Genomic DNA, 24,579 nt, shown 5'->3' on the forward strand with positions numbered 1-24,579 from the left:
GTTGGGATTAGGGGTACGGCGCCTTAGACCTTTGCCTAGCCTAGGCCCGGGGTTTCCTCGGTCCTTTTGCGCTAGGGAGTCCCGCTTTTCCCGCTTTTTCATTTTCCCTCCATTTTACTTAAAAAAAAAAAAAAAAAAAAAAAAAAGGCGAAAGACTTAATTTTCCCCCACCCTGTGTTTCTCCAGGCAAAGGCTGTGCTGCCTCGTCACCCACCCGACGACCCAAGGGCGCTTTTGCTGCAGGTTTTCGTCGCTCTACCTCGAGCCCTCTTCCTTGAGCGGCCGGTGGCCTACGGAGGCCTGGGCGACCGGCGAGCAGGGCTGGAGTTTCTCTTCATTCACGTACAAATCTTTCGCCTTTTACTAAAGATTTCCGTGGAGAGGAACGTTGACAAGTTCAACTTATTTTTTGAAGGCTTTGTCTTTGCAAAGCTGCTCTTTTGCTGGTGGAATGACAGAAGGTGTGTGGGCGTGAAGGCGGCCGGTCAGCGCCGTCCACTAGTCCGGATCCTCAAAAGGTAGGGCCCGTGGCCTGGCGCCTATTTCAGGTTATCGCTTCTCGGCCTTTTGGCTAAGATCAAGTGTAGTATCTGTTCTTATCAGTTTAATATCTGATACGTCCTCTACCCGAGGACCATATATTAAATGGATTTTTAGGCCTGGGAGTCGGAAGAGGGGCTTGCTCAGTCCACTCCACGCATCGACCAGGTATTGCATTGCCTCCTGGCACGGTGCACCCTCATAAACGGTCAAACGAAAGAGTAATTGACGAATGCTGGTGACTGGCCCCTGCTGGAAAGCTGTTGGGATTAGGGGTACGGCGCCTTAGACCTTTGCCTAGCCTAGGCCCGGGGTTTCCTCGGTCCTTTTGCGCTAGGGAGTCCCGCTTTTCCCGCTTTTTCATTTTCCCTCCATTTTACTTAAAAAAAAAAAAAAAAAAAAAAAAAAGGCGAAAGACTTAATTTTCCCCCACCCTGTGTTTCTCCAGGCAAAGGCTGTGCTGCCTCGTCACCCACCCGACGACCCAAGGGCGCTTTTGCTGCAGGTTTTCGTCGCTCTACCTCGAGCCCTCTTCCTTGAGCGGCCGGTGGCCTACGGAGGCCTGGGCGACCGGCGAGCAGGGCTGGAGTTTCTCTTCATTCACGTACAAATCTTTCGCCTTTTACTAAAGATTTCCGTGGAGAGGAACGTTGACAAGTTCAACTTATTTTTTGAAGGCTTTGTCTTTGCAAAGCTGCTCTTTTGCTGGTGGAATGACAGAAGGTGTGTGGGCGTGAAGGCGGCCGGTCAGCGCCGTCCACTAGTCCGGATCCTCAAAAGGTAGGGCCCGTGGCCTGGCGCCTATTTCAGGTTATCGCTTCTCGGCCTTTTGGCTAAGATCAAGTGTAGTATCTGTTCTTATCAGTTTAATATCTGATACGTCCTCTACCCGAGGACCATATATTAAATGGATTTTTAGGCCTGGGAGTCGGAAGAGGGGCTTGCTCAGTCCACTCCACGCATCGACCAGGTATTGCATTGCCTCCTGGCACGGTGCACCCTCATAAACGGTCAAACGAAAGAGTAATTGACGAATGCTGGTGACTGGCCCCTGCTGGAAAGCTGTTGGGATTAGGGGTACGGCGCCTTAGACCTTTGCCTAGCCTAGGCCCGGGGTTTCCTCGGTCCTTTTGCGCTAGGGAGTCCCGCTTTTCCCGCTTTTTCATTTTCCCTCCATTTTACTTAAAAAAAAAAAAAAAAAAAAAAAAAAGGCGAAAGACTTAATTTTCCCCCACCCTGTGTTTCTCCAGGCAAAGGCTGTGCTGCCTCGTCACCCACCCGACGACCCAAGGGCGCTTTTGCTGCAGGTTTTCGTCGCTCTACCTCGAGCCCTCTTCCTTGAGCGGCCGGTGGCCTACGGAGGCCTGGGCGACCGGCGAGCAGGGCTGGAGTTTCTCTTCATTCACGTACAAATCTTTCGCCTTTTACTAAAGATTTCCGTGGAGAGGAACGTTGACAAGTTCAACTTATTTTTTGAAGGCTTTGTCTTTGCAAAGCTGCTCTTTTGCTGGTGGAATGACAGAAGGTGTGTGGGCGTGAAGGCGGCCGGTCAGCGCCGTCCACTAGTCCGGATCCTCAAAAGGTAGGGCCAGTGGCCCGGCGCCTATTTCAGGTTATCGCTTCTCGGCCTTTTGGCTAAGATCAAGTGTAGTATCTGTTCTTATCAGTTTAATATCTGATACGTCCTCTACCCGAGGACCATATATTAAATGGATTTTTAGGCCTGGGAGTCGGAAGAGGGGCTTGCTCCGTCCACTCCACGCATCGACCAGGTATTGCATTGCCTCCTGTCACGGTGCACCCTCATAAACGGTCAAACGAAAGAGTAATTGACGAATGCTGGTGACTGGCCCCTGCTGGAAAGCTGTTGGGATTAGGGGTACGGCGCCTTAGACCTTTGCCTAGCCTAGGCCCGGGGTTTCCTCGGTCCTTTTGCGCTAGGGAGTCCCGCTTTTCCCGCTTTTTCATTTTCCCTCCATTTTACTTAAAAAAAAAAAAAAAAAAAAAAAAAAAAGGCGAAAGACTTAATTTTCCCCCACCCTGTGTTTCTCCAGGCAAAGGCTGTGCTGCCTCGTCACCCACCCGACGACCCAAGGGCGCTTTTGCTGCAGGTTTTCGTCGCTCTACCTCGAGCCCTCTTCCTTGAGCGGCCGGTGGCCTACGGAGGCCTGGGCGACCGGCGAGCAGGGCTGGAGTTTCTCTTCATTCACGTACAAATCTTTCGCCTTTTACTAAAGATTTCCGTGGAGAGGAACGTTGACAAGTTCAACTTATTTTTTGAAGGCTTTGTCTTTGCAAAGCTGCTCTTTTGCTGGTGGAATGACAGAAGGTGTGTGGGCGTGAAGGCGGCCGGTCAGCGCCGTCCACTAGTCCGGATCCTCAAAAGGTAGGGCCCGTGGCCCGGCGCCTATTTCAGGTTATCGCTTCTCGGCCTTTTGGCTAAGATCAAGTGTAGTATCTGTTCTTATCAGTTTAATATCTGATACGTCCTCTACCCGAGGACCATATATTAAATGGATTTTTAGGCCTGGGAGTCGGAAGAGGGGCTTGCTCAGTCCACTCCACGCATCGACCAGGTATTGCATTGCCTCCTGGCACGGTGCACCCTCATAAACGGTCAAACGAAAGAGTAATTGACGAATGCTGGTGACTGGCCCCTGCTGGAAAGCTGTTGGGATTAGGGGTACGGCGCCTTAGACCTTTGCCTAGCCTAGGCCCGGGGTTTCCTCGGTCCTTTTGCGCTAGGGAGTCCCGCTTTTCCCGCTTTTTCATTTTCCCTCCATTTTACTTAAAAAAAAAAAAAAAAAAAAAAAAAAGGCGAAAGACTTAATTTTCCCCCACCCTGTGTTTCTCCAGGCAAAGGCTGTGCTGCCTCGTCACCCACCCGACGACCCAAGGGCGCTTTTGCTGCAGGTTTTCGTCGCTCTACCTCGAGCCCTCTTCCTTGAGCGGCCGGTGGCCTACGGAGGCCTGGGCGACCGGCGAGCAGGGCTGGAGTTTCTCTTCATTCACGTACAAATCTTTCGCCTTTTACTAAAGATTTCCGTGGAGAGGAACGTTGACAAGTTCAACTTATTTTTTGAAGGCTTTGTCTTTGCAAAGCTGCTCTTTTGCTGGTGGAATGACAGAAGGTGTGTGGGCGTGAAGGCGGCCGGTCAGCGCCGTCCACTAGTCCGGATCCTCAAAAGGTAGGGCCAGTGGCCCGGCGCCTATTTCAGGTTATCGCTTCTCGGCCTTTTGGCTAAGATCAAGTGTAGTATCTGTTCTTATCAGTTTAATATCTGATACGTCCTCTACCCGAGGACCATATATTAAATGGATTTTTAGGCCTGGGAGTCGGAAGAGGGGCTTGCTCCGTCCACTCCACGCATCGACCAGGTATTGCATTGCCTCCTGTCACGGTGCACCCTCATAAACGGTCAAACGAAAGAGTAATTGACGAATGCTGGTGACTGGCCCCTGCTGGAAAGCTGTTGGGATTAGGGGTACGGCGCCTTAGACCTTTGCCTAGCCTAGGCCCGGGGTTTCCTCGGTCCTTTTGCGCTAGGGAGTCCCGCTTTTCCCGCTTTTTCATTTTCCCTCCATTTTACTTAAAAAAAAAAAAAAAAAAAAAAAAAAAGGCGAAAGACTTAATTTTCCCCCACCCTGTGTTTCTCCAGGCAAAGGCTGTGCTGCCTCGTCACCCACCCGACGACCCAAGGGCGCTTTTGCTGCAGGTTTTCGTCGCTCTACCTCGAGCCCTCTTCCTTGAGCGGCCGGTGGCCTACGGAGGCCTGGGCGACCGGCGAGCAGGGCTGGAGTTTCTCTTCATTCACGTACAAATCTTTCGCCTTTTACTAAAGATTTCCGTGGAGAGGAACGTTGACAAGTTCAACTTATTTTTTGAAGGCTTTGTCTTTGCAAAGCTGCTCTTTTGCTGGTGGAATGACAGAAGGTGTGTGGGCGTGAAGGCGGCCGGTCAGCGCCGTCCACTAGTCCGGATCCTCAAAAGGTAGGGCCAGTGGCCCGGCGCCTATTTCAGGTTATCGCTTCTCGGCCTTTTGGCTAAGATCAAGTGTAGTATCTGTTCTTATCAGTTTAATATCTGATACGTCCTCTACCCGAGGACCATATATTAAATGGATTTTTAGGCCTGGGAGTCGGAAGAGGGGCTTGCTCCGTCCACTCCACGCATCGACCAGGTATTGCATTGCCTCCTGTCACGGTGCACCCTCATAAACGGTCAAACGAAAGAGTAATTGACGAATGCTGGTGACTGGCCCCTGCTGGAAAGCTGTTGGGATTAGGGGTACGGCGCCTTAGACCTTTGCCTAGCCTAGGCCCGGGGTTTCCTCGGTCCTTTTGCGCTAGGGAGTCCCGCTTTTCCCGCTTTTTCATTTTCCCTCCATTTTACTTAAAAAAAAAAAAAAAAAAAAAAAAAAGGCGAAAGACTTAATTTTCCCCCACCCTGTGTTTCTCCAGGCAAAGGCTGTGCTGCCTCGTCACCCACCCGACGACCCAAGGGCGCTTTTGCTGCAGGTTTTCGTCGCTCTACCTCGAGCCCTCTTCCTTGAGCGGCCGGTGGCCTACGGAGGCCTGGGCGACCGGCGAGCAGGGCTGGAGTTTCTCTTCATTCACGTACAAATCTTTCGCCTTTTACTAAAGATTTCCGTGGAGAGGAACGTTGACAAGTTCAACTTATTTTTTGAAGGCTTTGTCTTTGCAAAGCTGCTCTTTTGCTGGTGGAATGACAGAAGGTGTGTGGGCGTGAAGGCGGCCGGTCAGCGCCGTCCACTAGTCCGGATCCTCAAAAGGTAGGGCCAGTGGCCCGGCGCCTATTTCAGGTTATCGCTTCTCGGCCTTTTGGCTAAGATCAAGTGTAGTATCTGTTCTTATCAGTTTAATATCTGATACGTCCTCTACCCGAGGACCATATATTAAATGGATTTTTAGGCCTGGGAGTCGGAAGAGGGGCTTGCTCCGTCCACTCCACGCATCGACCAGGTATTGCATTGCCTCCTGTCACGGTGCACCCTCATAAACGGTCAAACGAAAGAGTAATTGACGAATGCTGGTGACTGGCCCCTGCTGGAAAGCTGTTGGGATTAGGGGTACGGCGCCTTAGACCTTTGCCTAGCCTAGGCCCGGGGTTTCCTCGGTCCTTTTGCGCTAGGGAGTCCCGCTTTTCCCGCTTTTCCATTTTCCCTCCATTTTACTTAAAAAAAAAAAAAAAAAAAAAAAAAAAAGGCGAAAGACTTAATTTTCCCCCACCCTGTGTTTCTCCAGGCAAAGGCTGTGCTGCCTCGTCACCCACCCGACGACCCAAGGGCGCTTTTGCTGCAGGTTTTCGTCGCTCTACCTCGAGCCCTCTTCCTTGAGCGGCCGGTGGCCTACGGAGGCCTGGGCGACACACGCGAGACAGATGGAGTTTCTCTTCATCACGTACAAATCTTTCGCCTTTTACTAAAGATTTCCGTGGAGAGGAACGTTGACAAGTTCAACTTATTTTTTGAAGGCTTTGTCTTTGCAAAGCTGCTCTTTTGCTGGTGGAATGACAGAAGGTGTGTGGGCGTGAAGGCGGCCGGTCAGCGCCGTCCACTAGTCCGGATCCTCAAAAGGTAGGGCCCGTGGCCCGGCGCCTATTTCAGGTTATCGCTTCTCGGCCTTTTGGCTAAGATCAAGTGTAGTATCTGTTCTTATCAGTTTAATATCTGATACGTCCTCTACCCGAGGACCATATATTAAATGGATTTTTAGGCCTGGGAGTCGGAAGAGGGGCTTGCTCCGTCCACTCCACGCATCGACCAGGTATTGCATTGCCTCCTGTCACGGTGCACCCTCATAAACGGTCAAACGAAAGAGTAATTGACGAATGCTGGTGACTGGCCCCTGCTGGAAAGCTGTTGGGATTAGGGGTACGGCGCCTTAGACCTTTGCCTAGCCTAGGCCCGGGGTTTCCTCGGTCCTTTTGCGCTAGGGAGTCCCGCTTTTCCCGCTTTTTCATTTTCCCTCCATTTTACTTAAAAAAAAAAAAAAAAAAAAAAAAAAAGGCGAAAGACTTAATTTTCCCCCACCCTGTGTTTCTCCAGGCAAAGGCTGTGCTGCCTCGTCACCCACCCGACGACCCAAGGGCGCTTTTGCTGCAGGTTTTCGTCGCTCTACCTCGAGCCCTCTTCCTTGAGCGGCCGGTGGCCTACGGAGGCCTGGGCGACCGGCGAGCAGGGCTGGAGTTTCTCTTCATTCACGTACAAATCTTTCGCCTTTTACTAAAGATTTCCGTGGAGAGGAACGTTGACAAGTTCAACTTATTTTTTGAAGGCTTTGTCTTTGCAAAGCTGCTCTTTTGCTGGTGGAATGACAGAAGGTGTGTGGGCGTGAAGGCGGCCGGTCAGCGCCGTCCACTAGTCCGGATCCTCAAAAGGTAGGGCCAGTGGCCCGGCGCCTATTTCAGGTTATCGCTTCTCGGCCTTTTGGCTAAGATCAAGTGTAGTATCTGTTCTTATCAGTTTAATATCTGATACGTCCTCTACCCGAGGACCATATATTAAATGGATTTTTAGGCCTGGGAGTCGGAAGAGGGGCTTGCTCCGTCCACTCCACGCATCGACCAGGTATTGCATTGCCTCCTGTCACGGTGCACCCTCATAAACGGTCAAACGAAAGAGTAATTGACGAATGCTGGTGACTGGCCCCTGCTGGAAAGCTGTTGGGATTAGGGGTACGGCGCCTTAGACCTTTGCCTAGCCTAGGCCCGGGGTTTCCTCGGTCCTTTTGCGCTAGGGAGTCCCGCTTTTCCCGCTTTTTCATTTTCCCTCCATTTTACTTAAAAAAAAAAAAAAAAAAAAAAAAAAGGCGAAAGACTTAATTTTCCCCCACCCTGTGTTTCTCCAGGCAAAGGCTGTGCTGCCTCGTCACCCACCCGACGACCCAAGGGCGCTTTTGCTGCAGGTTTTCGTCGCTCTACCTCGAGCCCTCTTCCTTGAGCGGCCGGTGGCCTACGGAGGCCTGGGCGACCGGCGAGCAGGGCTGGAGTTTCTCTTCATTCACGTACAAATCTTTCGCCTTTTACTAAAGATTTCCGTGGAGAGGAACGTTGACAAGTTCAACTTATTTTTTGAAGGCTTTGTCTTTGCAAAGCTGCTCTTTTGCTGGTGGAATGACAGAAGGTGTGTGGGCGTGAAGGCGGCCGGTCAGCGCCGTCCACTAGTCCGGATCCTCAAAAGGTAGGGCCAGTGGCCCGGCGCCTATTTCAGGTTATCGCTTCTCGGCCTTTTGGCTAAGATCAAGTGTAGTATCTGTTCTTATCAGTTTAATATCTGATACGTCCTCTACCCGAGGACCATATATTAAATGGATTTTTAGGCCTGGGAGTCGGAAGAGGGGCTTGCTCCGTCCACTCCACGCATCGACCAGGTATTGCATTGCCTCCTGTCACGGTGCACCCTCATAAACGGTCAAACGAAAGAGTAATTGACGAATGCTGGTGACTGGCCCCTGCTGGAAAGCTGTTGGGATTAGGGGTACGGCGCCTTAGACCTTTGCCTAGCCTAGGCCCGGGGTTTCCTCGGTCCTTTTGCGCTAGGGAGTCCCGCTTTTCCCGCTTTTCCATTTTCCCTCCATTTTACTTAAAAAAAAAAAAAAAAAAAAAAAAAAAAGGCGAAAGACTTAATTTTCCCCCACCCTGTGTTTCTCCAGGCAAAGGCTGTGCTGCCTCGTCACCCACCCGACGACCCAAGGGCGCTTTTGCTGCAGGTTTTCGTCGCTCTACCTCGAGCCCTCTTCCTTGAGCGGCCGGTGGCCTACGGAGGCCTGGGCGACCGGCGAGCAGGGCTGGAGTTTCTCTTCATTCACGTACAAATCTTTCGCCTTTTACTAAAGATTTCCGTGGAGAGGAACGTTGACAAGTTCAACTTATTTTTTGAAGGCTTTGTCTTTGCAAAGCTGCTCTTTTGCTGGTGGAATGACAGAAGGTGTGTGGGCGTGAAGGCGGCCGGTCAGCGCCGTCCACTAGTCCGGATCCTCAAAAGGTAGGGCCCGTGGCCCGGCGCCTATTTCAGGTTATCGCTTCTCGGCCTTTTGGCTAAGATCAAGTGTAGTATCTGTTCTTATCAGTTTAATATCTGATACGTCCTCTACCCGAGGACCATATATTAAATGGATTTTTAGGCCTGGGAGTCGGAAGAGGGGCTTGCTCCGTCCACTCCACGCATCGACCAGGTATTGCATTGCCTCCTGTCACGGTGCACCCTCATAAACGGTCAAACGAAAGAGTAATTGACGAATGCTGGTGACTGGCCCCTGCTGGAAAGCTGTTGGGATTAGGGGTACGGCGCCTTAGACCTTTGCCTAGCCTAGGCCCGGGGTTTCCTCGGTCCTTTTGCGCTAGGGAGTCCCGCTTTTCCCGCTTTTTCATTTTCCCTCCATTTTACTTAAAAAAAAAAAAAAAAAAAAAAAAAAAGGCGAAAGACTTAATTTTCCCCCACCCTGTGTTTCTCCAGGCAAAGGCTGTGCTGCCTCGTCACCCACCCGACGACCCAAGGGCGCTTTTGCTGCAGGTTTTCGTCGCTCTACCTCGAGCCCTCTTCCTTGAGCGGCCGGTGGCCTACGGAGGCCTGGGCGACCGGCGAGCAGGGCTGGAGTTTCTCTTCATTCACGTACAAATCTTTCGCCTTTTACTAAAGATTTCCGTGGAGAGGAACGTTGACAAGTTCAACTTATTTTTTGAAGGCTTTGTCTTTGCAAAGCTGCTCTTTTGCTGGTGGAATGACAGAAGGTGTGTGGGCGTGAAGGCGGCCGGTCAGCGCCGTCCACTAGTCCGGATCCTCAAAAGGTAGGGCCAGTGGCCCGGCGCCTATTTCAGGTTATCGCTTCTCGGCCTTTTGGCTAAGATCAAGTGTAGTATCTGTTCTTATCAGTTTAATATCTGATACGTCCTCTACCCGAGGACCATATATTAAATGGATTTTTAGGCCTGGGAGTCGGAAGAGGGGCTTGCTCCGTCCACTCCACGCATCGACCAGGTATTGCATTGCCTCCTGTCACGGTGCACCCTCATAAACGGTCAAACGAAAGAGTAATTGACGAATGCTGGTGACTGGCCCCTGCTGGAAAGCTGTTGGGATTAGGGGTACGGCGCCTTAGACCTTTGCCTAGCCTAGGCCCGGGGTTTCCTCGGTCCTTTTGCGCTAGGGAGTCCCGCTTTTCCCGCTTTTTCATTTTCCCTCCATTTTACTTAAAAAAAAAAAAAAAAAAAAAAAAAAGGCGAAAGACTTAATTTTCCCCCACCCTGTGTTTCTCCAGGCAAAGGCTGTGCTGCCTCGTCACCCACCCGACGACCCAAGGGCGCTTTTGCTGCAGGTTTTCGTCGCTCTACCTCGAGCCCTCTTCCTTGAGCGGCCGGTGGCCTACGGAGGCCTGGGCGACCGGCGAGCAGGGCTGGAGTTTCTCTTCATTCACGTACAAATCTTTCGCCTTTTACTAAAGATTTCCGTGGAGAGGAACGTTGACAAGTTCAACTTATTTTTTGAAGGCTTTGTCTTTGCAAAGCTGCTCTTTTGCTGGTGGAATGACAGAAGGTGTGTGGGCGTGAAGGCGGCCGGTCAGCGCCGTCCACTAGTCCGGATCCTCAAAAGGTAGGGCCAGTGGCCCGGCGCCTATTTCAGGTTATCGCTTCTCGGCCTTTTGGCTAAGATCAAGTGTAGTATCTGTTCTTATCAGTTTAATATCTGATACGTCCTCTACCCGAGGACCATATATTAAATGGATTTTTAGGCCTGGGAGTCGGAAGAGGGGCTTGCTCCGTCCACTCCACGCATCGACCAGGTATTGCATTGCCTCCTGTCACGGTGCACCCTCATAAACGGTCAAACGAAAGAGTAATTGACGAATGCTGGTGACTGGCCCCTGCTGGAAAGCTGTTGGGATTAGGGGTACGGCGCCTTAGACCTTTGCCTAGCCTAGGCCCGGGGTTTCCTCGGTCCTTTTGCGCTAGGGAGTCCCGCTTTTCCCGCTTTTTCATTTTCCCTCCATTTTACTTAAAAAAAAAAAAAAAAAAAAAAAAAAGGCGAAAGACTTAATTTTCCCCCACCCTGTGTTTCTCCAGGCAAAGGCTGTGCTGCCTCGTCACCCACCCGACGACCCAAGGGCGCTTTTGCTGCAGGTTTTCGTCGCTCTACCTCGAGCCCTCTTCCTTGAGCGGCCGGTGGCCTACGGAGGCCTGGGCGACCGGCGAGCAGGGCTGGAGTTTCTCTTCATTCACGTACAAATCTTTCGCCTTTTACTAAAGATTTCCGTGGAGAGGAACGTTGACAAGTTCAACTTATTTTTTGAAGGCTTTGTCTTTGCAAAGCTGCTCTTTTGCTGGTGGAATGACAGAAGGTGTGTGGGCGTGAAGGCGGCCGGTCAGCGCCGTCCACTAGTCCGGATCCTCAAAAGGTAGGGCCAGTGGCCCGGCGCCTATTTCAGGTTATCGCTTCTCGGCCTTTTGGCTAAGATCAAGTGTAGTATCTGTTCTTATCAGTTTAATATCTGATACGTCCTCTACCCGAGGACCATATATTAAATGGATTTTTAGGCCTGGGAGTCGGAAGAGGGGCTTGCTCCGTCCACTCCACGCATCGACCAGGTATTGCATTGCCTCCTGTCACGGTGCACCCTCATAAACGGTCAAACGAAAGAGTAATTGACGAATGCTGGTGACTGGCCCCTGCTGGAAAGCTGTTGGGATTAGGGGTACGGCGCCTTAGACCTTTGCCTAGCCTAGGCCCGGGGTTTCCTCGGTCCTTTTGCGCTAGGGAGTCCCGCTTTTCCCGCTTTTTCATTTTCCCTCCATTTTACTTAAAAAAAAAAAAAAAAAAAAAAAAAAAAGGCGAAAGACTTAATTTTCCCCCACCCTGTGTTTCTCCAGGCAAAGGCTGTGCTGCCTCGTCACCCACCCGACGACCCAAGGGCGCTTTTGCTGCAGGTTTTCGTCGCTCTACCTCGAGCCCTCTTCCTTGAGCGGCCGGTGGCCTACGGAGGCCTGGGCGACCGGCGAGCAGGGCTGGAGTTTCTCTTCATTCACGTACAAATCTTTCGCCTTTTACTAAAGATTTCCGTGGAGAGGAACGTTGACAAGTTCAACTTATTTTTTGAAGGCTTTGTCTTTGCAAAGCTGCTCTTTTGCTGGTGGAATGACAGAAGGTGTGTGGGCGTGAAGGCGGCCGGTCAGCGCCGTCCACTAGTCCGGATCCTCAAAAGGTAGGGCCCGTGGCCCGGCGCCTATTTCAGGTTATCGCTTCTCGGCCTTTTGGCTAAGATCAAGTGTAGTATCTGTTCTTATCAGTTTAATATCTGATACGTCCTCTACCCGAGGACCATATATTAAATGGATTTTTAGGCCTGGGAGTCGGAAGAGGGGCTTGCTCAGTCCACTCCACGCATCGACCAGGTATTGCATTGCCTCCTGGCACGGTGCACCCTCATAAACGGTCAAACGAAAGAGTAATTGACGAATGCTGGTGACTGGCCCCTGCTGGAAAGCTGTTGGGATTAGGGGTACGGCGCCTTAGACCTTTGCCTAGCCTAGGCCCGGGGTTTCCTCGGTCCTTTTGCGCTAGGGAGTCCCGCTTTTCCCGCTTTTTCATTTTCCCTCCATTTTACTTAAAAAAAAAAAAAAAAAAAAAAAAAAGGCGAAAGACTTAATTTTCCCCCACCCTGTGTTTCTCCAGGCAAAGGCTGTGCTGCCTCGTCACCCACCCGACGACCCAAGGGCGCTTTTGCTGCAGGTTTTCGTCGCTCTACCTCGAGCCCTCTTCCTTGAGCGGCCGGTGGCCTACGGAGGCCTGGGCGACCGGCGAGCAGGGCTGGAGTTTCTCTTCATTCACGTACAAATCTTTCGCCTTTTACTAAAGATTTCCGTGGAGAGGAACGTTGACAAGTTCAACTTATTTTTTGAAGGCTTTGTCTTTGCAAAGCTGCTCTTTTGCTGGTGGAATGACAGAAGGTGTGTGGGCGTGAAGGCGGCCGGTCAGCGCCGTCCACTAGTCCGGATCCTCAAAAGGTAGGGCCAGTGGCCCGGCGCCTATTTCAGGTTATCGCTTCTCGGCCTTTTGGCTAAGATCAAGTGTAGTATCTGTTCTTATCAGTTTAATATCTGATACGTCCTCTACCCGAGGACCATATATTAAATGGATTTTTAGGCCTGGGAGTCGGAAGAGGGGCTTGCTCCGTCCACTCCACGCATCGACCAGGTATTGCATTGCCTCCTGTCACGGTGCACCCTCATAAACGGTCAAACGAAAGAGTAATTGACGAATGCTGGTGACTGGCCCCTGCTGGAAAGCTGTTGGGATTAGGGGTACGGCGCCTTAGACCTTTGCCTAGCCTAGGCCCGGGGTTTCCTCGGTCCTTTTGCGCTAGGGAGTCCCGCTTTTCCCGCTTTTTCATTTTCCCTCCATTTTACTTAAAAAAAAAAAAAAAAAAAAAAAAAAAGGCGAAAGACTTAATTTTCCCCCACCCTGTGTTTCTCCAGGCAAAGGCTGTGCTGCCTCGTCACCCACCCGACGACCCAAGGGCGCTTTTGCTGCAGGTTTTCGTCGCTCTACCTCGAGCCCTCTTCCTTGAGCGGCCGGTGGCCTACGGAGGCCTGGGCGACCGGCGAGCAGGGCTGGAGTTTCTCTTCATTCACGTACAAATCTTTCGCCTTTTACTAAAGATTTCCGTGGAGAGGAACGTTGACAAGTTCAACTTATTTTTTGAAGGCTTTGTCTTTGCAAAGCTGCTCTTTTGCTGGTGGAATGACAGAAGGTGTGTGGGCGTGAAGGCGGCCGGTCAGCGCCGTCCACTAGTCCGGATCCTCAAAAGGTAGGGCCCGTGGCCCGGCGCCTATTTCAGGTTATCGCTTCTCGGCCTTTTGGCTAAGATCAAGTGTAGTATCTGTTCTTATCAGTTTAATATCTGATACGTCCTCTATCCGAGGACCATATATTAAATGGATTTTTAGGCCTGGGAGTCGGAAGAGGGGCTTGCTCAGTCCACTCCACGCATCGACCAGGTATTGCATTGCCTCCTGGCACGGTGCACCCTCATAAACGGTCAAACGAAAGAGTAATTGACGAATGCTGGTGACTGGCCCCTGCTGGAAAGCTGTTGGGATTAGGGGTACGGCGCCTTAGACCTTTGCCTAGCCTAGGCCCGGGGTTTCCTCGGTCCTTTTGCGCTAGGGAGTCCCGCTTTTCCCGCTTTTTCATTTTCCCTCCATTTTACTTAAAAAAAAAAAAAAAAAAAAAAAAAAGGCGAAAGACTTAATTTTCCCCCACCCTGTGTTACACACGCGAGACAGATGTCACCCACCCGACGACCCAAGGGCGCTTTTGCTGCAGGTTTTCGTCGCTCTACCTCGAGCCCTCTTCCTTGAGCGGCCGGTGGCCTACGGAGGCCTGGGCGACCGGCGAGCAGGGCTGGAGTTTCTCTTCATTCACGTACAAAATCTTTCGCCTTTTACTAAAGATTTCCGTGGAGAGGAACGTTGACAAGTTCAACTTATTTTTTGAAGGCTTTGTCTTTGCAAAGCTGCTCTTTTGCTGGTGGAATGACAGAAGGTGTGTGGGCGTGAAGGCGGCCGGTCAGCGCCGTCCACTAGTCCGGATCCTCAAAAAGGTAGGGCCAGTGGCCCGGCGCCTATTTCAGGTTATCGCTTCTCGGCCTTTTGGCTAAGATCAAGTGTAGTATCTGTTCTTATCAGTTTAATATCTGATACGTCCTCTACCCGAGGACCATATATTAAATGGATTTTTAGGCCTGGGAGTCGGGAAGAGGGGCTTGCTCCGTCCACTCCACGCATCGACCAGGTATTGCATTGCCTCCTGTCACGGTGCACCCTCATAAACGGTCAAACGAAAGAGTAATTGACGAATGCTGGTGACTGGCCCCTGCTGGAAAGCTGTTGGGATTAGGGGTACGGCGCCTTAGACCTTTGCCTAGCCTAGGCCCGGGGTTTTCCTCGGTCCTTTTGCGCTAGGGAGTCCCGCTTTTCCCGCTTTTTCATTTTCCCTCCATTTTACTTAAAAAAAAAAAAAAAAAAAAAAAAAAAAAGGCGAAAGACTTAATTTTTCCCCCACCCTGTGTTTCTCCAGGCAAAGGCTGTGCTGCCTCGTCACCCACCCGACGACCCAAGGGCGCTTTTGCTGCAGGTTTTCGTCGCTCTACCTCGAGCCCTCTTCCTTGAGCGGCCGGTGGCCTACGGAGGCCTGGGCGACCGGCGAGCAGGGCTGGAGTTTCTCTTCATTCACGTACAAATCTTTCGCCTTTTACTAAAGATTTCCGTGGAGAGGAACGTTGAACAAGTTCAACTTATTTTTTGAAGGCTTTGTCTTTGCAAAGCTGCTCTTTTGCTGGTGGAATGACAGAAGGTGTGTGGGCGTGAAGGCGGCCGGTCAGCGCCGTCCACTAGTCCGGATCCTCAAAAGGTAGGGCCAGTGGCCCGGCGCCTATTTCAGGTTATCGCTTCTCGGCCTTTTGGCTAAGATCAAGTGTAGTATCTGTTCTTATCAGTTTAATATCTGATACGTCCTCTACCCGAGGACCATATATTAAATGGATTTTTAGGCCTGGGAGTCGGAAGAGGGGCTTGCTCCGTCCACTCCACGCATCGACCAGGTATTGCATTGCCTCCTGTCACGGTGCACCCTCATAAACGGTCAAACGAAAGAGTAATTGACGAATGCTGGTGACTGGCCCCTGCTGGAAAGCTGTTGGGATTAGGGGTACGGCGCCTTAGACCTTTGCCTAGCCTAGGCCCGGGGTTTCCTCGGTCCTTTTGCGCTAGGGAGTCCCGCTTTTCCCGCTTTTCCATTTTCCCTCCATTTTACTTAAAAAAAAAAAAAAAAAAAAAAAAAAAAAGGCGAAAGACTTAATTTTCCCCCACCCTGTGTTTCTCCAGGCAAAGGCTGTGCTGCCTCGTCACCCACCCGACGACCCAAGGGCGCTTTTGCTGCAGGTTTTCGTCGCTCTACCTCGAGCCCTCTTCCTTGAGCGGCCGGTGGCCTACGGAGGCCTGGGCGACCGGCGAGCAGGGCTGGAGTTTCTCTTCATTCACGTACAAATCTTTCGCCTTTTACTAAAGATTTCCGTGGAGAGGAACGTTGACAAGTTCAACTTATTTTTTGAAGGCTTTGTCTTTGCAAAGCTGCTCTTTTGCTGGTGGAATGACAGAAGGTGTGTGGGCGTGAAGGCGGCCGGTCAGCGCCGTCCACTAGTCCGGATCCTCAAAAGGTAGGGCCCGTGGCCCGGCGCCTATTTCAGGTTATCGCTTCTCGGCCTTTTGGCTAAGATCAAGTGTAGTATCTGTTCTTATCAGTTTAATATCTGATACGTCCTCTACCCGAGGACCATATATTAAATGGATTTTTAGGCCTGGGAGTCGGAAGAGGGGCTTGCTCAGTCCACTCCACGCATCGACCAGGTATTGCATTGCCTCCTGGCACGGTGCACCCTCATAAACGGTCAAACGAAAGAGTAATTGACGAATGCTGGTGACTGGCCCCTGCTGGAAAGCTGTTGGGATTAGGGGTACGGCGCCTTAGACCTTTGCCTAGCCTAGGCCCGGGGTTTCCTCGGTCCTTTTGCGCTAGGGAGTCCCGCTTTTCCCGCTTTTTCATTTTCCCTCCATTTTACTTAAAAAAAAAAAAAAAAAAAAAAAAAAGGCGAAAGACTTAATTTTCCCCCACCCTGTGTTTCTCCAGGCAAAGGCTGTGCTGCCTCGTCACCCACCCGACGACCCAAGGGCGCTTTTGCTGCAGGTTTTCGTCGCTCTACCTCGAGCCCTCTTCCTTGAGCGGCCGGTGGCCTACGGAGGCCTGGGCGACCGGCGAGCAGGGCTGGAGTTTCTCTTCATTCACGTACAAATCTTTCGCCTTTTACTAAAGATTTCCGTGGAGAGGAACGTTGACAAGTTCAACTTATTTTTTGAAGGCTTTGTCTTTGCAAAGCTGCTCTTTTGCTGGTGGAATGACAGAAGGTGTGTGGGCGTGAAGGCGGCCGGTCAGCGCCGTCCACTAGTCCGGATCCTCAAAAGGTAGGGCCAGTGGCCCGGCGCCTATTTCAGGTTATCGCTTCTCGGCCTTTTGGCTAAGATCAAGTGTAGTATCTGTTCTTATCAGTTTAATATCTGATACGTCCTCTACCCGAGGACCATATATTAAATGGATTTTTAGGCCTGGGAGTCGGAAGAGGGGCTTGCTCCGTCCACTCCACGCATCGACCAGGTATTGCATTGCCTCCTGTCACGGTGCACCCTCATAAACGGTCAAACGAAAGAGTAATTGACGAATGCTGGTGACTGGCCCCTGCTGGAAAGCTGTTGGGATTAGGGGTACGGCGCCTTAGACCTTTGCCTAGCCTAGGCCCGGGGTTTCCTCGGTCCTTTTGCGCTAGGGAGTCCCGCTTTTCCCGCTTTTTCATTTTCCCTCCATTTTACTTAAAAAAAAAAAAAAAAAAAAAAAAAAAGGCGAAAGACTTAATTTTCCCCCACCCTGTGTTTCTCCAGGCAAAGGCTGTGCTGCCTCGTCACCCACCCGACGACCCAAGGGCGCTTTTGCTGCAGGTTTTCGTCGCTCTACCTCGAGCCCTCTTCCTTGAGCGGCCGGTGGCCTACGGAGGCCTGGGCGACCGGCGAGCAGGGCTGGAGTTTCTCTTCATTCACGTACAAATCTTTCGCCTTTTACTAAAGATTTCCGTGGAGAGGAACGTTGACAAGTTCAACTTATTTTTTGAAGGCTTTGTCTTTGCAAAGCTGCTCTTTTGCTGGTGGAATGACAGAAGGTGTGTGGGCGTGAAGGCGGCCGGTCAGCGCCGTCCACTAGTCCGGATCCTCAAAAGGTAGGGCCCGTGGCCCGGCGCCTATTTCAGGTTATCGCTTCTCGGCCTTTTGGCTAAGATCAAGTGTAGTATCTGTTCTTATCAGTTTAATATCTGATACGTCCTCTACCCGAGGACCATATATTAAATGGATTTTTAGGCCTGGGAGTCGGAAGAGGGGCTTGCTCAGTCCACTCCACGCATCGACCAGGTATTGCATTGCCTCCTGGCACGGTGCACCCTCATAAACGGTCAAACGAAAGAGTAATTGACGAATGCTGGTGACTGGCCCCTGCTGGAAAGCTGTTGGGATTAGGGGTACGGCGCCTTAGACCTTTGCCTAGCCTAGGCCCGGGGTTTCCTCGGTCCTTTTGCGCTAGGGAGTCCCGCTTTTCCCGCTTTTTCATTTTCCCTCCATTTTACTTAAAAAAAAAAAAAAAAAAAAAAAAAAGGCGAAAGACTTAATTTTCCCCCACCCTGTGTTTCTCCAGGCAAAGGCTGTGCTGCCTCGTCACCCACCCGACGACCCAAGGGCGCTTTTGCTGCAGGTTTTCGTCGCTCTACCTCGAGCCCTCTTCCTTGAGCGGCCGGTGGCCTACGGAGGCCTGGGCGACCGGCGAGCAGGGCTGGAGTTTCTCTTCATTCACGTACAAATCTTTCGCCTTTTACTAAAGATTTCCGTGGAGAGGAACGTTGACAAGTTCAACTTATTTTTTGAAGGCTTTGTCTTTGCAAAGCTGCTCTTTTGCTGGTGGAATGACAGAAGGTGTGTGGGCGTGAAGGCGGCCGGTCAGCGCCGTCCACTAGTCCGGATCCTCAAAAGGTAGGGCCAGTGGCCCGGCGCCTATTTCAGGTTATCGCTTCTCGGCCTTTTGGCTAAGATCAAGTGTAGTATCTGTTCTTATCAGTTTAATATCTGATACGTCCTCTACCCGAGGACCATATATTAAATGGATTTTTAGGCCTGGGAGTCGGAAGAGGGGCTTGCTCCGTCCACTCCACGCATCGACCAGGTATTGCATTGCCTCCTGTCACGGTGCACCCTCATAAACGGTCAAACGAAAGAGTAATTGACGAATGCTGGTGACTGGCCCCTGCTGGAAAGCTGTTGGGATTAGGGGTACGGCGCCTTAGACCTTTGCCTAGCCTAGGCCCGGGGTTTCCTCGGTCCTTTTGCGCTAGGGAGTCCCGCTTTTCCCGCTTTTTCATTTTCCCTCCATTTTACTTAAAAAAAAAAAAAAAAAAAAAAAAAAAGGCGAAAGACTTAATTTTCCCCCACCCTGTGTTTCTCCAGGCAAAGGCTGTGCTGCCTCGTCACCCACCCGACGACCCAAGGGCGCTTTTGCTGCAGGTTTTCGTCGCTCTACCTCGAGCCCTCTTCCTTGAGCGGCCGGTGGCCTACGGAGGCCTGGGCGACCGGCGAGCAGGGCTGGAGTTTCTCTTCATTCACGTACAAATCTTTCGCCTTTTACTAAAGATTTCCGTGGAGAGGAACGTTGACAAGTTCAACTTATTTTTTGAAGGCTTTGTCTTTGCAAAGCTGCTCTTTTGCTGGTGGAATGACAGAAGGTGTGTGGGCGTGAAGGCGGCCGGTCAGCGCCGTCCACTAGTCCGGATCCTCAAAAGGTAGGGCCCGTGGCCCGGCGCCTATTTCAGGTTATCGCTTCTCGGCCTTTTGGCTAAGATCAAGTGTAGTATCTGTTCTTATCAGTTTAATATCTGATACGTCCTCTACCCGAGGACCATATATTAAATGGATTTTTAGGCCTGGGAGTCGGAAGAGGGGCTTGCTCAGTCCACTCCACGCATCGACCAGGTATTGCATTGCCTCCTGGCACGGTGCACCCTCATAAACGGTCAAACGAAAGAGTAATTGACGAATGCTGGTGACTGGCCCCTGCTGGAAAGCTGTTGGGATTAGGGGTACGGCGCCTTAGACCTTTGCCTAGCCTAGGCCCGGGGTTTCCTCGGTCCTTTTGCGCTAGGGAGTCCCGCTTTTCCCGCTTTTTCATTTTCCCTCCATTTTACTTAAAAAAAAAAAAAAAAAAAAAAAAAAGGCGAAAGACTTAATTTTCCCCCACCCTGTGTTTCTCCAGGCAAAGGCTGTGCTGCCTCGTCACCCACCCGACGACCCAAGGGCGCTTTTGCTGCAGGTTTTCGTCGCTCTACCTCGAGCCCTCTTCCTTGAGCGGCCGGTGGCCTACGGAGGCCTGGGCGACCGGCGAGCAGGGCTGGAGTTTCTCTTCATTCACGTACAAATCTTTCGCCTTTTACTAAAGATTTCCGTGGAGAGGAACGTTGACAAGTTCAACTTATTTTTTGAAGGCTTTGTCTTTGCAAAGCTGCTCTTTTGCTGGTGGAATGACAGAAGGTGTGTGGGCGTGAAGGCGGCCGGTCAGCGCCGTCCACTAGTCCGGATCCTCAAAAGGTAGGGCCAGTGGCCCGGCGCCTATTTCAGGTTATCGCTTCTCGGCCTTTTGGCTAAGATCAAGTGTAGTATCTGTTCTTATCAGTTTAATATCTGATACGTCCTCTACCCGAGGACCATATATTAAATGGATTTTTAGGCCTGGGAGTCGGAAGAGGGGCTTGCTCCGTCCACTCCACGCATCGACCAGGTATTGCATTGCCTCCTGTCACGGTGCACCCTCATAAACGGTCAAACGAAAGAGTAATTGACGAATGCTGGTGACTGGCCCCTGCTGGAAAGCTGTTGGGATTAGGGGTACGGCGCCTTAGACCTTTGCCTAGCCTAGGCCCGGGGTTTCCTCGGTCCTTTTGCGCTAGGGAGTCCCGCTTTTCCCGCTTTTTCATTTTCCCTCCATTTTACTTAAAAAAAAAAAAAAAAAAAAAAAAAAAAGGCGAAAGACTTAATTTTCCCCCACCCTGTGTTTCTCCAGGCAAAGGCTGTGCTGCCTCGTCACCCACCCGACGACCCAAGGGCGCTTTTGCTGCAGGTTTTCGTCGCTCTACCTCGAGCCCTCTTCCTTGAGCGGCCGGTGGCCTACGGAGGCCTGGGCGACCGGCGAGCAGGGCTGGAGTTTCTCTTCATTCACGTACAAATCTTTCGCCTTTTACTAAAGATTTCCGTGGAGAGGAACGTTGACAAGTTCAACTTATTTTTTGAAGGCTTTGTCTTTGCAAAGCTGCTCTTTTGCTGGTGGAATGACAGAAGGTGTGTGGGCGTGAAGGCGGCCGGTCAGCGCCGTCCACTAGTCCGGATCCTCAAAAGGTAGGGCCAGTGGCCCGGCGCCTATTTCAGGTTATCGCTTCTCGGCCTTTTGGCTAAGATCAAGTGTAGTATCTGTTCTTATCAGTTTAATATCTGATACGTCCTCTACCCGAGGACCATATATTAAATGGATTTTTAGGCCTGGGAGTCGGAAGAGGGGCTTGCTCCGTCCACTCCACGCATCGACCAGGTATTGCATTGCCTCCTGTCACGGTGCACCCTCATAAACGGTCAAACGAAAGAGTAATTGACGAATGCTGGTGACTGGCCCCTGCTGGAAAGCTGTTGGGATTAGGGGTACGGCGCCTTAGACCTTTGCCTAGCCTAGGCCCGGGGTTTCCTCGGTCCTTTTGCGCTAGGGAGTCCCGCTTTTCCCGCTTTTTCATTTTCCCTCCATTTTACTTAAAAAAAAAAAAAAAAAAAAAAAAAAAGGCGAAAGACTTAATTTTCCCCCACCCTGTGTTTCTCCAGGCAAAGGCTGTGCTGCCTCGTCACCCACCCGACGACCCAAGGGCGCTTTTGCTGCAGGTTTTCGTCGCTCTACCTCGAGCCCTCTTCCTTGAGCGGCCGGTGGCCTACGGAGGCCTGGGCGACCGGCGAGCAGGGCTGGAGTTTCTCTTCATTCACGTACAAATCTTTCGCCTTTTACTAAAGATTTCCGTGGAGAGGAACGTTGACAAGTTCAACTTATTTTTTGAAGGCTTTGTCTTTGCAAAGCTGCTCTTTTGCTGGTGGAATGACAGAAGGTGTGTGGGCGTGAAGGCGGCCGGTCAGCGCCGTCCACTAGTCCGGATCCTCAAAAGGTAGGGCCCGTGGCCCGGCGCCTATTTCAGGTTATCGCTTCTCGGCCTTTTGGCTAAGATCAAGTGTAGTATCTGTTCTTATCAGTTTAATATCTGATACGTCCTCTACCCGAGGACCATATATTAAATGGATTTTTAGGCCTGGGAGTCGGAAGAGGGGCTTGCTCAGTCCACTCCACGCATCGACCAGGTATTACATTGCCTCCTGGCACGGTGCACCCTCATAAACGGTCAAACGAAAGAGTAATTGACGAATGCTGGTGACTGGCCCCTGCTGGAAAGCTGTTGGGATTAGGGGTACGGCGCCTTAGACCTTTGCCTAGCCTAGGCCCGGGGTTTCCTCGGTCCTTTTGCGCTAGGGAGTCCCGCTTTTCCCGCTTTTTCATTTTCCCTCCATTTTACTTAAAAAAAAAAAAAAAAAAAAAAAAAAGGCGAAAGACTTAATTTTCCCCCACCCTGTGTTTCTCCAGGCAAAGGCTGTGCTGCCTCGTCACCCACCCGACGACCCAAGGGCGCTTTTGCTGCAGGTTTTCGTCGCTCTACCTCGAGCCCTCTTCCTTGAGCGGCCGGTGGCCTACGGAGGCCTGGGCGACCGGCGAGCAGGGCTGGAGTTTCTCTTCATTCACGTACAAATCTTTCGCCTTTTACTAAAGATTTCCGTGGAGAGGAACGTTGACAAGTTCAACTTATTTTTTGAAGGCTTTGTCTTTGCAAAGCTGCTCTTTTGCTGGTGGAATGACAGAAGGTGTGTGGGCGTGAAGGCGGCCGGTCAGCGCCGTCCACTAGTCCGGATCCTCAAAAGGTAGGGCCAGTGGCCCGGCGCCTATTTCAGGTTATCGCTTCTCGGCCTTTTGGCTAAGATCAAGTGTAGTATCTGTTCTTATCAGTTTAATATCTGATACGTCCTCTACCCGAGGACCATATATTAAATGGATTTTTAGGCCTGGGAGTCGGAAGAGGGGCTTGCTCCGTCCACTCCACGCATCGACCAGGTATTGCATTGCCTCCTGTCACGGTGCACCCTCATAAACGGTCAAACGAAAGAGTAATTGACGAATGCTGGTGACTGGCCCCTGCTGGAAAGCTGTTGGGATTAGGGGTACGGCGCCTTAGACCTTTGCCTAGCCTAGGCCCGGGGTTTCCTCGGTCCTTTTGCGCTAGGGAGTCCCGCTTTTCCCGCTTTTTCATTTTCCCTCCATTTTACTTAAAAAAAAAAAAAAAAAAAAAAAAAAAGGCGAAAGACTTAATTTTCCCCCACCCTGTGTTTCTCCAGGCAAAGGCTGTGCTGCCTCGTCACCCACCCGACGACCCAAGGGCGCTTTTGCTGCAGGTTTTCGTCGCTCTACCTCGAGCCCTCTTCCTTGAGCGGCCGGTGGCCTACGGAGGCCTGGGCGACCGGCGAGCAGGGCTGGAGTTTCTCTTCATTCACGTACAAATCTTTCGCCTTTTACTAAAGATTTCCGTGGAGAGGAACGTTGACAAGTTCAACTTATTTTTTGAAGGCTTTGTCTTTGCAAAGCTGCTCTTTTGCTGGTGGAATGACAGAAGGTGTGTGGGCGTGAAGTCGGCCGGTCAGCGCCGTCCACTAGTCCGGATCCTCAAAAGGTAGGGCCCGTGGCCCGGCGCCTATTTCAGGTTATCGCTTCTCGGCCTTTTGGCTAAGATCAAGTGTAGTATCTGTTCTTATCAGTTTAATATCTGATACGTCCTCTACCCGAGGACCATATATTAAATGGATTTTTAGGCCTGGGAGTCGGAAGAGGGGCTTGCTCAGTCCACTCCACGCATCGACCAGGTATTGCATTGCCTCCTGGCACGGTGCACCCTCATAAACGGTCAAACGAAAGAGTAATTGACGAATGCTGGTGACTGGCCCCTGCTGGAAAGCTGTTGGGATTAGGGGTACGGCGCCTTAGACCTTTGCCTAGCCTAGGCCCGGGGTTTCCTCGGTCCTTTTGCGCTAGGGAGTCCCGCTTTTCCCGCTTTTTCATTTTCCCTCCATTTTACTTAAAAAAAAAAAAAAAAAAAAAAAAAAGGCGAAAGACTTAATTTTCCCCCACCCTGTGTTTCTCCAGGCAAAGGCTGTGCTGCCTCGTCACCCACCCGACGACCCAAGGGCGCTTTTGCTGCAGGTTTTCGTCGCTCTACCTCGAGCCCTCTTCCTTGAGCGGCCGGTGGCCTACGGAGGCCTGGGCGACCGGCGAGCAGGGCTGGAGTTTCTCTTCATTCACGTACAAATCTTTCGCCTTTTACTAAAGATTTCCGTGGAGAGGAACGTTGACAAGTTCAACTTATTTTTTGAAGGCTTTGTCTTTGCAAAGCTGCTCTTTTGCTGGTGGAATGACAGAAGGTGTGTGGGCGTGAAGGCGGCCGGTCAGCGCCGTCCACTAGTCCGGATCCTCAAAAGGTAGGGCCAGTGGCCCGGCGCCTATTTCAGGTTATCGCTTCTCGGCCTTTTGGCTAAGATCAAGTGTAGTATCTGTTCTTATCAGTTTAATATCTGATACGTCCTCTACCCGAGGACCATATATTAAATGGATTTTTAGGCCTGGGAGTCGGAAGAGGGGCTTGCTCCGTCCACTCCACGCATCGACCAGGTATTGCATTGCCTCCTGTCACGGTGCACCCTCATAAACGGTCAAACGAAAGAGTAATTGACGAATGCTGGTGACTGGCCCCTGCTGGAAAGCTGTTGGGATTAGGGGTACGGCGCCTTAGACCTTTGCCTAGCCTAGGCCCGGGGTTTCCTCGGTCCTTTTGCGCTAGGGAGTCCCGCTTTTCCCGCTTTTTCATTTTCCCTCCATTTTACTTAAAAAAAAAAAAAAAAAAAAAAAAAAAGGCGAAAGACTTAATTTTCCCCCACCCTGTGTTTCTCCAGGCAAAGGCTGTGCTGCCTCGTCACCCACCCGACGACCCAAGGGCGCTTTTGCTGCAGGTTTTCGTCGCTCTACCTCGAGCCCTCTTCCTTGAGCGGCCGGTGGCCTACGGAGGCCTGGGCGACCGGCGAGCAGGGCTGGAGTTTCTCTTCATTCACGTACAAATCTTTCGCCTTTTACTAAAGATTTCCGTGGAGAGGAACGTTGACAAGTTCAACTTATTTTTTGAAGGCTTTGTCTTTGCAAAGCTGCTCTTTTGCTGGTGGAATGACAGAAGGTGTGTGGGCGTGAAGGCGGCCGGTCAGCGCCGTCC

The 24,579-nt window shown here is 51.3% G+C and overlaps 61 non-coding genes across 61 annotated transcripts; all 61 read left to right on the forward strand.

Annotated features, from left to right (window-relative positions):
• Positions 1-319: 319 nt before the first annotated feature.
• Positions 320-434, forward strand: LOC134308744 (U5 spliceosomal RNA). The gene has a single exon (XR_010010975.1). It is a non-coding gene; the product is annotated as a U5 spliceosomal RNA (small nuclear RNA).
• A 117-nt stretch (positions 435-551) lies between these two features.
• Positions 552-742, forward strand: LOC134308342 (U2 spliceosomal RNA). The gene has a single exon (XR_010010610.1). It is a non-coding gene; the product is annotated as a U2 spliceosomal RNA (small nuclear RNA).
• A 379-nt stretch (positions 743-1,121) lies between these two features.
• LOC134308745 (U5 spliceosomal RNA) lies at positions 1,122-1,236 on the forward strand. Its single transcript, XR_010010976.1, has one exon. It is a non-coding gene; the product is annotated as a U5 spliceosomal RNA (small nuclear RNA).
• Positions 1,237-1,353: 117 nt separating this feature from the next.
• LOC134308343 (U2 spliceosomal RNA) lies at positions 1,354-1,544 on the forward strand. Its single transcript, XR_010010611.1, has one exon. It is a non-coding gene; the product is annotated as a U2 spliceosomal RNA (small nuclear RNA).
• Positions 1,545-1,923: 379 nt separating this feature from the next.
• LOC134308746 (U5 spliceosomal RNA) lies at positions 1,924-2,038 on the forward strand. The gene has a single exon (XR_010010977.1). It is a non-coding gene; the product is annotated as a U5 spliceosomal RNA (small nuclear RNA).
• Positions 2,039-2,155: 117 nt separating this feature from the next.
• Positions 2,156-2,346, forward strand: LOC134308427 (U2 spliceosomal RNA). Its single transcript, XR_010010693.1, has one exon. It is a non-coding gene; the product is annotated as a U2 spliceosomal RNA (small nuclear RNA).
• A 381-nt stretch (positions 2,347-2,727) lies between these two features.
• On the forward strand, positions 2,728-2,842 carry LOC134308747 (U5 spliceosomal RNA). The gene has a single exon (XR_010010979.1). It is a non-coding gene; the product is annotated as a U5 spliceosomal RNA (small nuclear RNA).
• Positions 2,843-2,959: 117 nt separating this feature from the next.
• On the forward strand, positions 2,960-3,150 carry LOC134308344 (U2 spliceosomal RNA). Its single transcript, XR_010010612.1, has one exon. It is a non-coding gene; the product is annotated as a U2 spliceosomal RNA (small nuclear RNA).
• A 379-nt stretch (positions 3,151-3,529) lies between these two features.
• Positions 3,530-3,644, forward strand: LOC134308748 (U5 spliceosomal RNA). The gene has a single exon (XR_010010980.1). It is a non-coding gene; the product is annotated as a U5 spliceosomal RNA (small nuclear RNA).
• A 117-nt stretch (positions 3,645-3,761) lies between these two features.
• On the forward strand, positions 3,762-3,952 carry LOC134308428 (U2 spliceosomal RNA). Its single transcript, XR_010010694.1, has one exon. It is a non-coding gene; the product is annotated as a U2 spliceosomal RNA (small nuclear RNA).
• Positions 3,953-4,332: 380 nt separating this feature from the next.
• LOC134308749 (U5 spliceosomal RNA) lies at positions 4,333-4,447 on the forward strand. The gene has a single exon (XR_010010981.1). It is a non-coding gene; the product is annotated as a U5 spliceosomal RNA (small nuclear RNA).
• Positions 4,448-4,564: 117 nt separating this feature from the next.
• LOC134308429 (U2 spliceosomal RNA) lies at positions 4,565-4,755 on the forward strand. Its single transcript, XR_010010695.1, has one exon. It is a non-coding gene; the product is annotated as a U2 spliceosomal RNA (small nuclear RNA).
• A 379-nt stretch (positions 4,756-5,134) lies between these two features.
• LOC134308750 (U5 spliceosomal RNA) lies at positions 5,135-5,249 on the forward strand. Its single transcript, XR_010010982.1, has one exon. It is a non-coding gene; the product is annotated as a U5 spliceosomal RNA (small nuclear RNA).
• A 117-nt stretch (positions 5,250-5,366) lies between these two features.
• Positions 5,367-5,557, forward strand: LOC134308430 (U2 spliceosomal RNA). The gene has a single exon (XR_010010696.1). It is a non-coding gene; the product is annotated as a U2 spliceosomal RNA (small nuclear RNA).
• A 382-nt stretch (positions 5,558-5,939) lies between these two features.
• LOC134308550 (U5 spliceosomal RNA) lies at positions 5,940-6,053 on the forward strand. Its single transcript, XR_010010791.1, has one exon. It is a non-coding gene; the product is annotated as a U5 spliceosomal RNA (small nuclear RNA).
• Positions 6,054-6,170: 117 nt separating this feature from the next.
• On the forward strand, positions 6,171-6,361 carry LOC134308431 (U2 spliceosomal RNA). The gene has a single exon (XR_010010697.1). It is a non-coding gene; the product is annotated as a U2 spliceosomal RNA (small nuclear RNA).
• Positions 6,362-6,741: 380 nt separating this feature from the next.
• Positions 6,742-6,856, forward strand: LOC134308751 (U5 spliceosomal RNA). Its single transcript, XR_010010983.1, has one exon. It is a non-coding gene; the product is annotated as a U5 spliceosomal RNA (small nuclear RNA).
• A 117-nt stretch (positions 6,857-6,973) lies between these two features.
• On the forward strand, positions 6,974-7,164 carry LOC134308432 (U2 spliceosomal RNA). Its single transcript, XR_010010698.1, has one exon. It is a non-coding gene; the product is annotated as a U2 spliceosomal RNA (small nuclear RNA).
• A 379-nt stretch (positions 7,165-7,543) lies between these two features.
• Positions 7,544-7,658, forward strand: LOC134308753 (U5 spliceosomal RNA). The gene has a single exon (XR_010010984.1). It is a non-coding gene; the product is annotated as a U5 spliceosomal RNA (small nuclear RNA).
• Positions 7,659-7,775: 117 nt separating this feature from the next.
• Positions 7,776-7,966, forward strand: LOC134308433 (U2 spliceosomal RNA). Its single transcript, XR_010010699.1, has one exon. It is a non-coding gene; the product is annotated as a U2 spliceosomal RNA (small nuclear RNA).
• Positions 7,967-8,347: 381 nt separating this feature from the next.
• LOC134308755 (U5 spliceosomal RNA) lies at positions 8,348-8,462 on the forward strand. The gene has a single exon (XR_010010986.1). It is a non-coding gene; the product is annotated as a U5 spliceosomal RNA (small nuclear RNA).
• Positions 8,463-8,579: 117 nt separating this feature from the next.
• LOC134308434 (U2 spliceosomal RNA) lies at positions 8,580-8,770 on the forward strand. Its single transcript, XR_010010700.1, has one exon. It is a non-coding gene; the product is annotated as a U2 spliceosomal RNA (small nuclear RNA).
• A 380-nt stretch (positions 8,771-9,150) lies between these two features.
• LOC134308756 (U5 spliceosomal RNA) lies at positions 9,151-9,265 on the forward strand. Its single transcript, XR_010010987.1, has one exon. It is a non-coding gene; the product is annotated as a U5 spliceosomal RNA (small nuclear RNA).
• A 117-nt stretch (positions 9,266-9,382) lies between these two features.
• On the forward strand, positions 9,383-9,573 carry LOC134308436 (U2 spliceosomal RNA). The gene has a single exon (XR_010010702.1). It is a non-coding gene; the product is annotated as a U2 spliceosomal RNA (small nuclear RNA).
• A 379-nt stretch (positions 9,574-9,952) lies between these two features.
• LOC134308757 (U5 spliceosomal RNA) lies at positions 9,953-10,067 on the forward strand. Its single transcript, XR_010010988.1, has one exon. It is a non-coding gene; the product is annotated as a U5 spliceosomal RNA (small nuclear RNA).
• Positions 10,068-10,184: 117 nt separating this feature from the next.
• Positions 10,185-10,375, forward strand: LOC134308437 (U2 spliceosomal RNA). The gene has a single exon (XR_010010703.1). It is a non-coding gene; the product is annotated as a U2 spliceosomal RNA (small nuclear RNA).
• A 379-nt stretch (positions 10,376-10,754) lies between these two features.
• LOC134308758 (U5 spliceosomal RNA) lies at positions 10,755-10,869 on the forward strand. The gene has a single exon (XR_010010989.1). It is a non-coding gene; the product is annotated as a U5 spliceosomal RNA (small nuclear RNA).
• A 117-nt stretch (positions 10,870-10,986) lies between these two features.
• On the forward strand, positions 10,987-11,177 carry LOC134308438 (U2 spliceosomal RNA). Its single transcript, XR_010010704.1, has one exon. It is a non-coding gene; the product is annotated as a U2 spliceosomal RNA (small nuclear RNA).
• A 381-nt stretch (positions 11,178-11,558) lies between these two features.
• LOC134308759 (U5 spliceosomal RNA) lies at positions 11,559-11,673 on the forward strand. The gene has a single exon (XR_010010990.1). It is a non-coding gene; the product is annotated as a U5 spliceosomal RNA (small nuclear RNA).
• Positions 11,674-11,790: 117 nt separating this feature from the next.
• On the forward strand, positions 11,791-11,981 carry LOC134308345 (U2 spliceosomal RNA). The gene has a single exon (XR_010010613.1). It is a non-coding gene; the product is annotated as a U2 spliceosomal RNA (small nuclear RNA).
• A 379-nt stretch (positions 11,982-12,360) lies between these two features.
• On the forward strand, positions 12,361-12,475 carry LOC134308760 (U5 spliceosomal RNA). The gene has a single exon (XR_010010991.1). It is a non-coding gene; the product is annotated as a U5 spliceosomal RNA (small nuclear RNA).
• A 117-nt stretch (positions 12,476-12,592) lies between these two features.
• Positions 12,593-12,783, forward strand: LOC134308440 (U2 spliceosomal RNA). Its single transcript, XR_010010705.1, has one exon. It is a non-coding gene; the product is annotated as a U2 spliceosomal RNA (small nuclear RNA).
• A 380-nt stretch (positions 12,784-13,163) lies between these two features.
• On the forward strand, positions 13,164-13,278 carry LOC134308761 (U5 spliceosomal RNA). Its single transcript, XR_010010992.1, has one exon. It is a non-coding gene; the product is annotated as a U5 spliceosomal RNA (small nuclear RNA).
• A 117-nt stretch (positions 13,279-13,395) lies between these two features.
• LOC134308277 (U2 spliceosomal RNA) lies at positions 13,396-13,586 on the forward strand. Its single transcript, XR_010010547.1, has one exon. It is a non-coding gene; the product is annotated as a U2 spliceosomal RNA (small nuclear RNA).
• A 370-nt stretch (positions 13,587-13,956) lies between these two features.
• On the forward strand, positions 13,957-14,072 carry LOC134308251 (U5 spliceosomal RNA). The gene has a single exon (XR_010010523.1). It is a non-coding gene; the product is annotated as a U5 spliceosomal RNA (small nuclear RNA).
• A 118-nt stretch (positions 14,073-14,190) lies between these two features.
• LOC134308501 (U2 spliceosomal RNA) lies at positions 14,191-14,382 on the forward strand. Its single transcript, XR_010010763.1, has one exon. It is a non-coding gene; the product is annotated as a U2 spliceosomal RNA (small nuclear RNA).
• A 384-nt stretch (positions 14,383-14,766) lies between these two features.
• On the forward strand, positions 14,767-14,882 carry LOC134308535 (U5 spliceosomal RNA). The gene has a single exon (XR_010010777.1). It is a non-coding gene; the product is annotated as a U5 spliceosomal RNA (small nuclear RNA).
• A 117-nt stretch (positions 14,883-14,999) lies between these two features.
• LOC134308441 (U2 spliceosomal RNA) lies at positions 15,000-15,190 on the forward strand. Its single transcript, XR_010010706.1, has one exon. It is a non-coding gene; the product is annotated as a U2 spliceosomal RNA (small nuclear RNA).
• Positions 15,191-15,572: 382 nt separating this feature from the next.
• On the forward strand, positions 15,573-15,687 carry LOC134308762 (U5 spliceosomal RNA). The gene has a single exon (XR_010010993.1). It is a non-coding gene; the product is annotated as a U5 spliceosomal RNA (small nuclear RNA).
• A 117-nt stretch (positions 15,688-15,804) lies between these two features.
• LOC134308346 (U2 spliceosomal RNA) lies at positions 15,805-15,995 on the forward strand. Its single transcript, XR_010010614.1, has one exon. It is a non-coding gene; the product is annotated as a U2 spliceosomal RNA (small nuclear RNA).
• A 379-nt stretch (positions 15,996-16,374) lies between these two features.
• Positions 16,375-16,489, forward strand: LOC134308763 (U5 spliceosomal RNA). The gene has a single exon (XR_010010994.1). It is a non-coding gene; the product is annotated as a U5 spliceosomal RNA (small nuclear RNA).
• A 117-nt stretch (positions 16,490-16,606) lies between these two features.
• On the forward strand, positions 16,607-16,797 carry LOC134308442 (U2 spliceosomal RNA). Its single transcript, XR_010010707.1, has one exon. It is a non-coding gene; the product is annotated as a U2 spliceosomal RNA (small nuclear RNA).
• A 380-nt stretch (positions 16,798-17,177) lies between these two features.
• Positions 17,178-17,292, forward strand: LOC134308764 (U5 spliceosomal RNA). The gene has a single exon (XR_010010995.1). It is a non-coding gene; the product is annotated as a U5 spliceosomal RNA (small nuclear RNA).
• Positions 17,293-17,409: 117 nt separating this feature from the next.
• Positions 17,410-17,600, forward strand: LOC134308347 (U2 spliceosomal RNA). The gene has a single exon (XR_010010615.1). It is a non-coding gene; the product is annotated as a U2 spliceosomal RNA (small nuclear RNA).
• Positions 17,601-17,979: 379 nt separating this feature from the next.
• Positions 17,980-18,094, forward strand: LOC134308766 (U5 spliceosomal RNA). The gene has a single exon (XR_010010997.1). It is a non-coding gene; the product is annotated as a U5 spliceosomal RNA (small nuclear RNA).
• A 117-nt stretch (positions 18,095-18,211) lies between these two features.
• Positions 18,212-18,402, forward strand: LOC134308443 (U2 spliceosomal RNA). The gene has a single exon (XR_010010708.1). It is a non-coding gene; the product is annotated as a U2 spliceosomal RNA (small nuclear RNA).
• A 380-nt stretch (positions 18,403-18,782) lies between these two features.
• On the forward strand, positions 18,783-18,897 carry LOC134308767 (U5 spliceosomal RNA). Its single transcript, XR_010010998.1, has one exon. It is a non-coding gene; the product is annotated as a U5 spliceosomal RNA (small nuclear RNA).
• Positions 18,898-19,014: 117 nt separating this feature from the next.
• On the forward strand, positions 19,015-19,205 carry LOC134308349 (U2 spliceosomal RNA). Its single transcript, XR_010010616.1, has one exon. It is a non-coding gene; the product is annotated as a U2 spliceosomal RNA (small nuclear RNA).
• A 379-nt stretch (positions 19,206-19,584) lies between these two features.
• On the forward strand, positions 19,585-19,699 carry LOC134308769 (U5 spliceosomal RNA). Its single transcript, XR_010010999.1, has one exon. It is a non-coding gene; the product is annotated as a U5 spliceosomal RNA (small nuclear RNA).
• A 117-nt stretch (positions 19,700-19,816) lies between these two features.
• Positions 19,817-20,007, forward strand: LOC134308444 (U2 spliceosomal RNA). Its single transcript, XR_010010709.1, has one exon. It is a non-coding gene; the product is annotated as a U2 spliceosomal RNA (small nuclear RNA).
• Positions 20,008-20,388: 381 nt separating this feature from the next.
• On the forward strand, positions 20,389-20,503 carry LOC134308770 (U5 spliceosomal RNA). The gene has a single exon (XR_010011000.1). It is a non-coding gene; the product is annotated as a U5 spliceosomal RNA (small nuclear RNA).
• Positions 20,504-20,620: 117 nt separating this feature from the next.
• Positions 20,621-20,811, forward strand: LOC134308445 (U2 spliceosomal RNA). Its single transcript, XR_010010710.1, has one exon. It is a non-coding gene; the product is annotated as a U2 spliceosomal RNA (small nuclear RNA).
• Positions 20,812-21,191: 380 nt separating this feature from the next.
• LOC134308771 (U5 spliceosomal RNA) lies at positions 21,192-21,306 on the forward strand. Its single transcript, XR_010011001.1, has one exon. It is a non-coding gene; the product is annotated as a U5 spliceosomal RNA (small nuclear RNA).
• Positions 21,307-21,423: 117 nt separating this feature from the next.
• On the forward strand, positions 21,424-21,614 carry LOC134308491 (U2 spliceosomal RNA). The gene has a single exon (XR_010010754.1). It is a non-coding gene; the product is annotated as a U2 spliceosomal RNA (small nuclear RNA).
• A 379-nt stretch (positions 21,615-21,993) lies between these two features.
• On the forward strand, positions 21,994-22,108 carry LOC134308150 (U5 spliceosomal RNA). The gene has a single exon (XR_010010428.1). It is a non-coding gene; the product is annotated as a U5 spliceosomal RNA (small nuclear RNA).
• Positions 22,109-22,225: 117 nt separating this feature from the next.
• Positions 22,226-22,416, forward strand: LOC134308446 (U2 spliceosomal RNA). Its single transcript, XR_010010711.1, has one exon. It is a non-coding gene; the product is annotated as a U2 spliceosomal RNA (small nuclear RNA).
• Positions 22,417-22,796: 380 nt separating this feature from the next.
• Positions 22,797-22,911, forward strand: LOC134308151 (U5 spliceosomal RNA). The gene has a single exon (XR_010010429.1). It is a non-coding gene; the product is annotated as a U5 spliceosomal RNA (small nuclear RNA).
• A 117-nt stretch (positions 22,912-23,028) lies between these two features.
• On the forward strand, positions 23,029-23,219 carry LOC134308350 (U2 spliceosomal RNA). The gene has a single exon (XR_010010617.1). It is a non-coding gene; the product is annotated as a U2 spliceosomal RNA (small nuclear RNA).
• Positions 23,220-23,598: 379 nt separating this feature from the next.
• LOC134308152 (U5 spliceosomal RNA) lies at positions 23,599-23,713 on the forward strand. Its single transcript, XR_010010430.1, has one exon. It is a non-coding gene; the product is annotated as a U5 spliceosomal RNA (small nuclear RNA).
• Positions 23,714-23,830: 117 nt separating this feature from the next.
• On the forward strand, positions 23,831-24,021 carry LOC134308448 (U2 spliceosomal RNA). The gene has a single exon (XR_010010713.1). It is a non-coding gene; the product is annotated as a U2 spliceosomal RNA (small nuclear RNA).
• A 380-nt stretch (positions 24,022-24,401) lies between these two features.
• LOC134308153 (U5 spliceosomal RNA) lies at positions 24,402-24,516 on the forward strand. Its single transcript, XR_010010431.1, has one exon. It is a non-coding gene; the product is annotated as a U5 spliceosomal RNA (small nuclear RNA).
• The last annotated feature ends 63 nt before the right edge of the window (positions 24,517-24,579 follow it).

Source organism: Trichomycterus rosablanca, unplaced genomic scaffold, assembly GCF_030014385.1.
Source record: "Trichomycterus rosablanca isolate fTriRos1 unplaced genomic scaffold, fTriRos1.hap1 scaffold_89, whole genome shotgun sequence".
In the NCBI taxonomy this organism is placed as follows: Eukaryota; Metazoa; Chordata; class Actinopteri; order Siluriformes; family Trichomycteridae; genus Trichomycterus; species Trichomycterus rosablanca.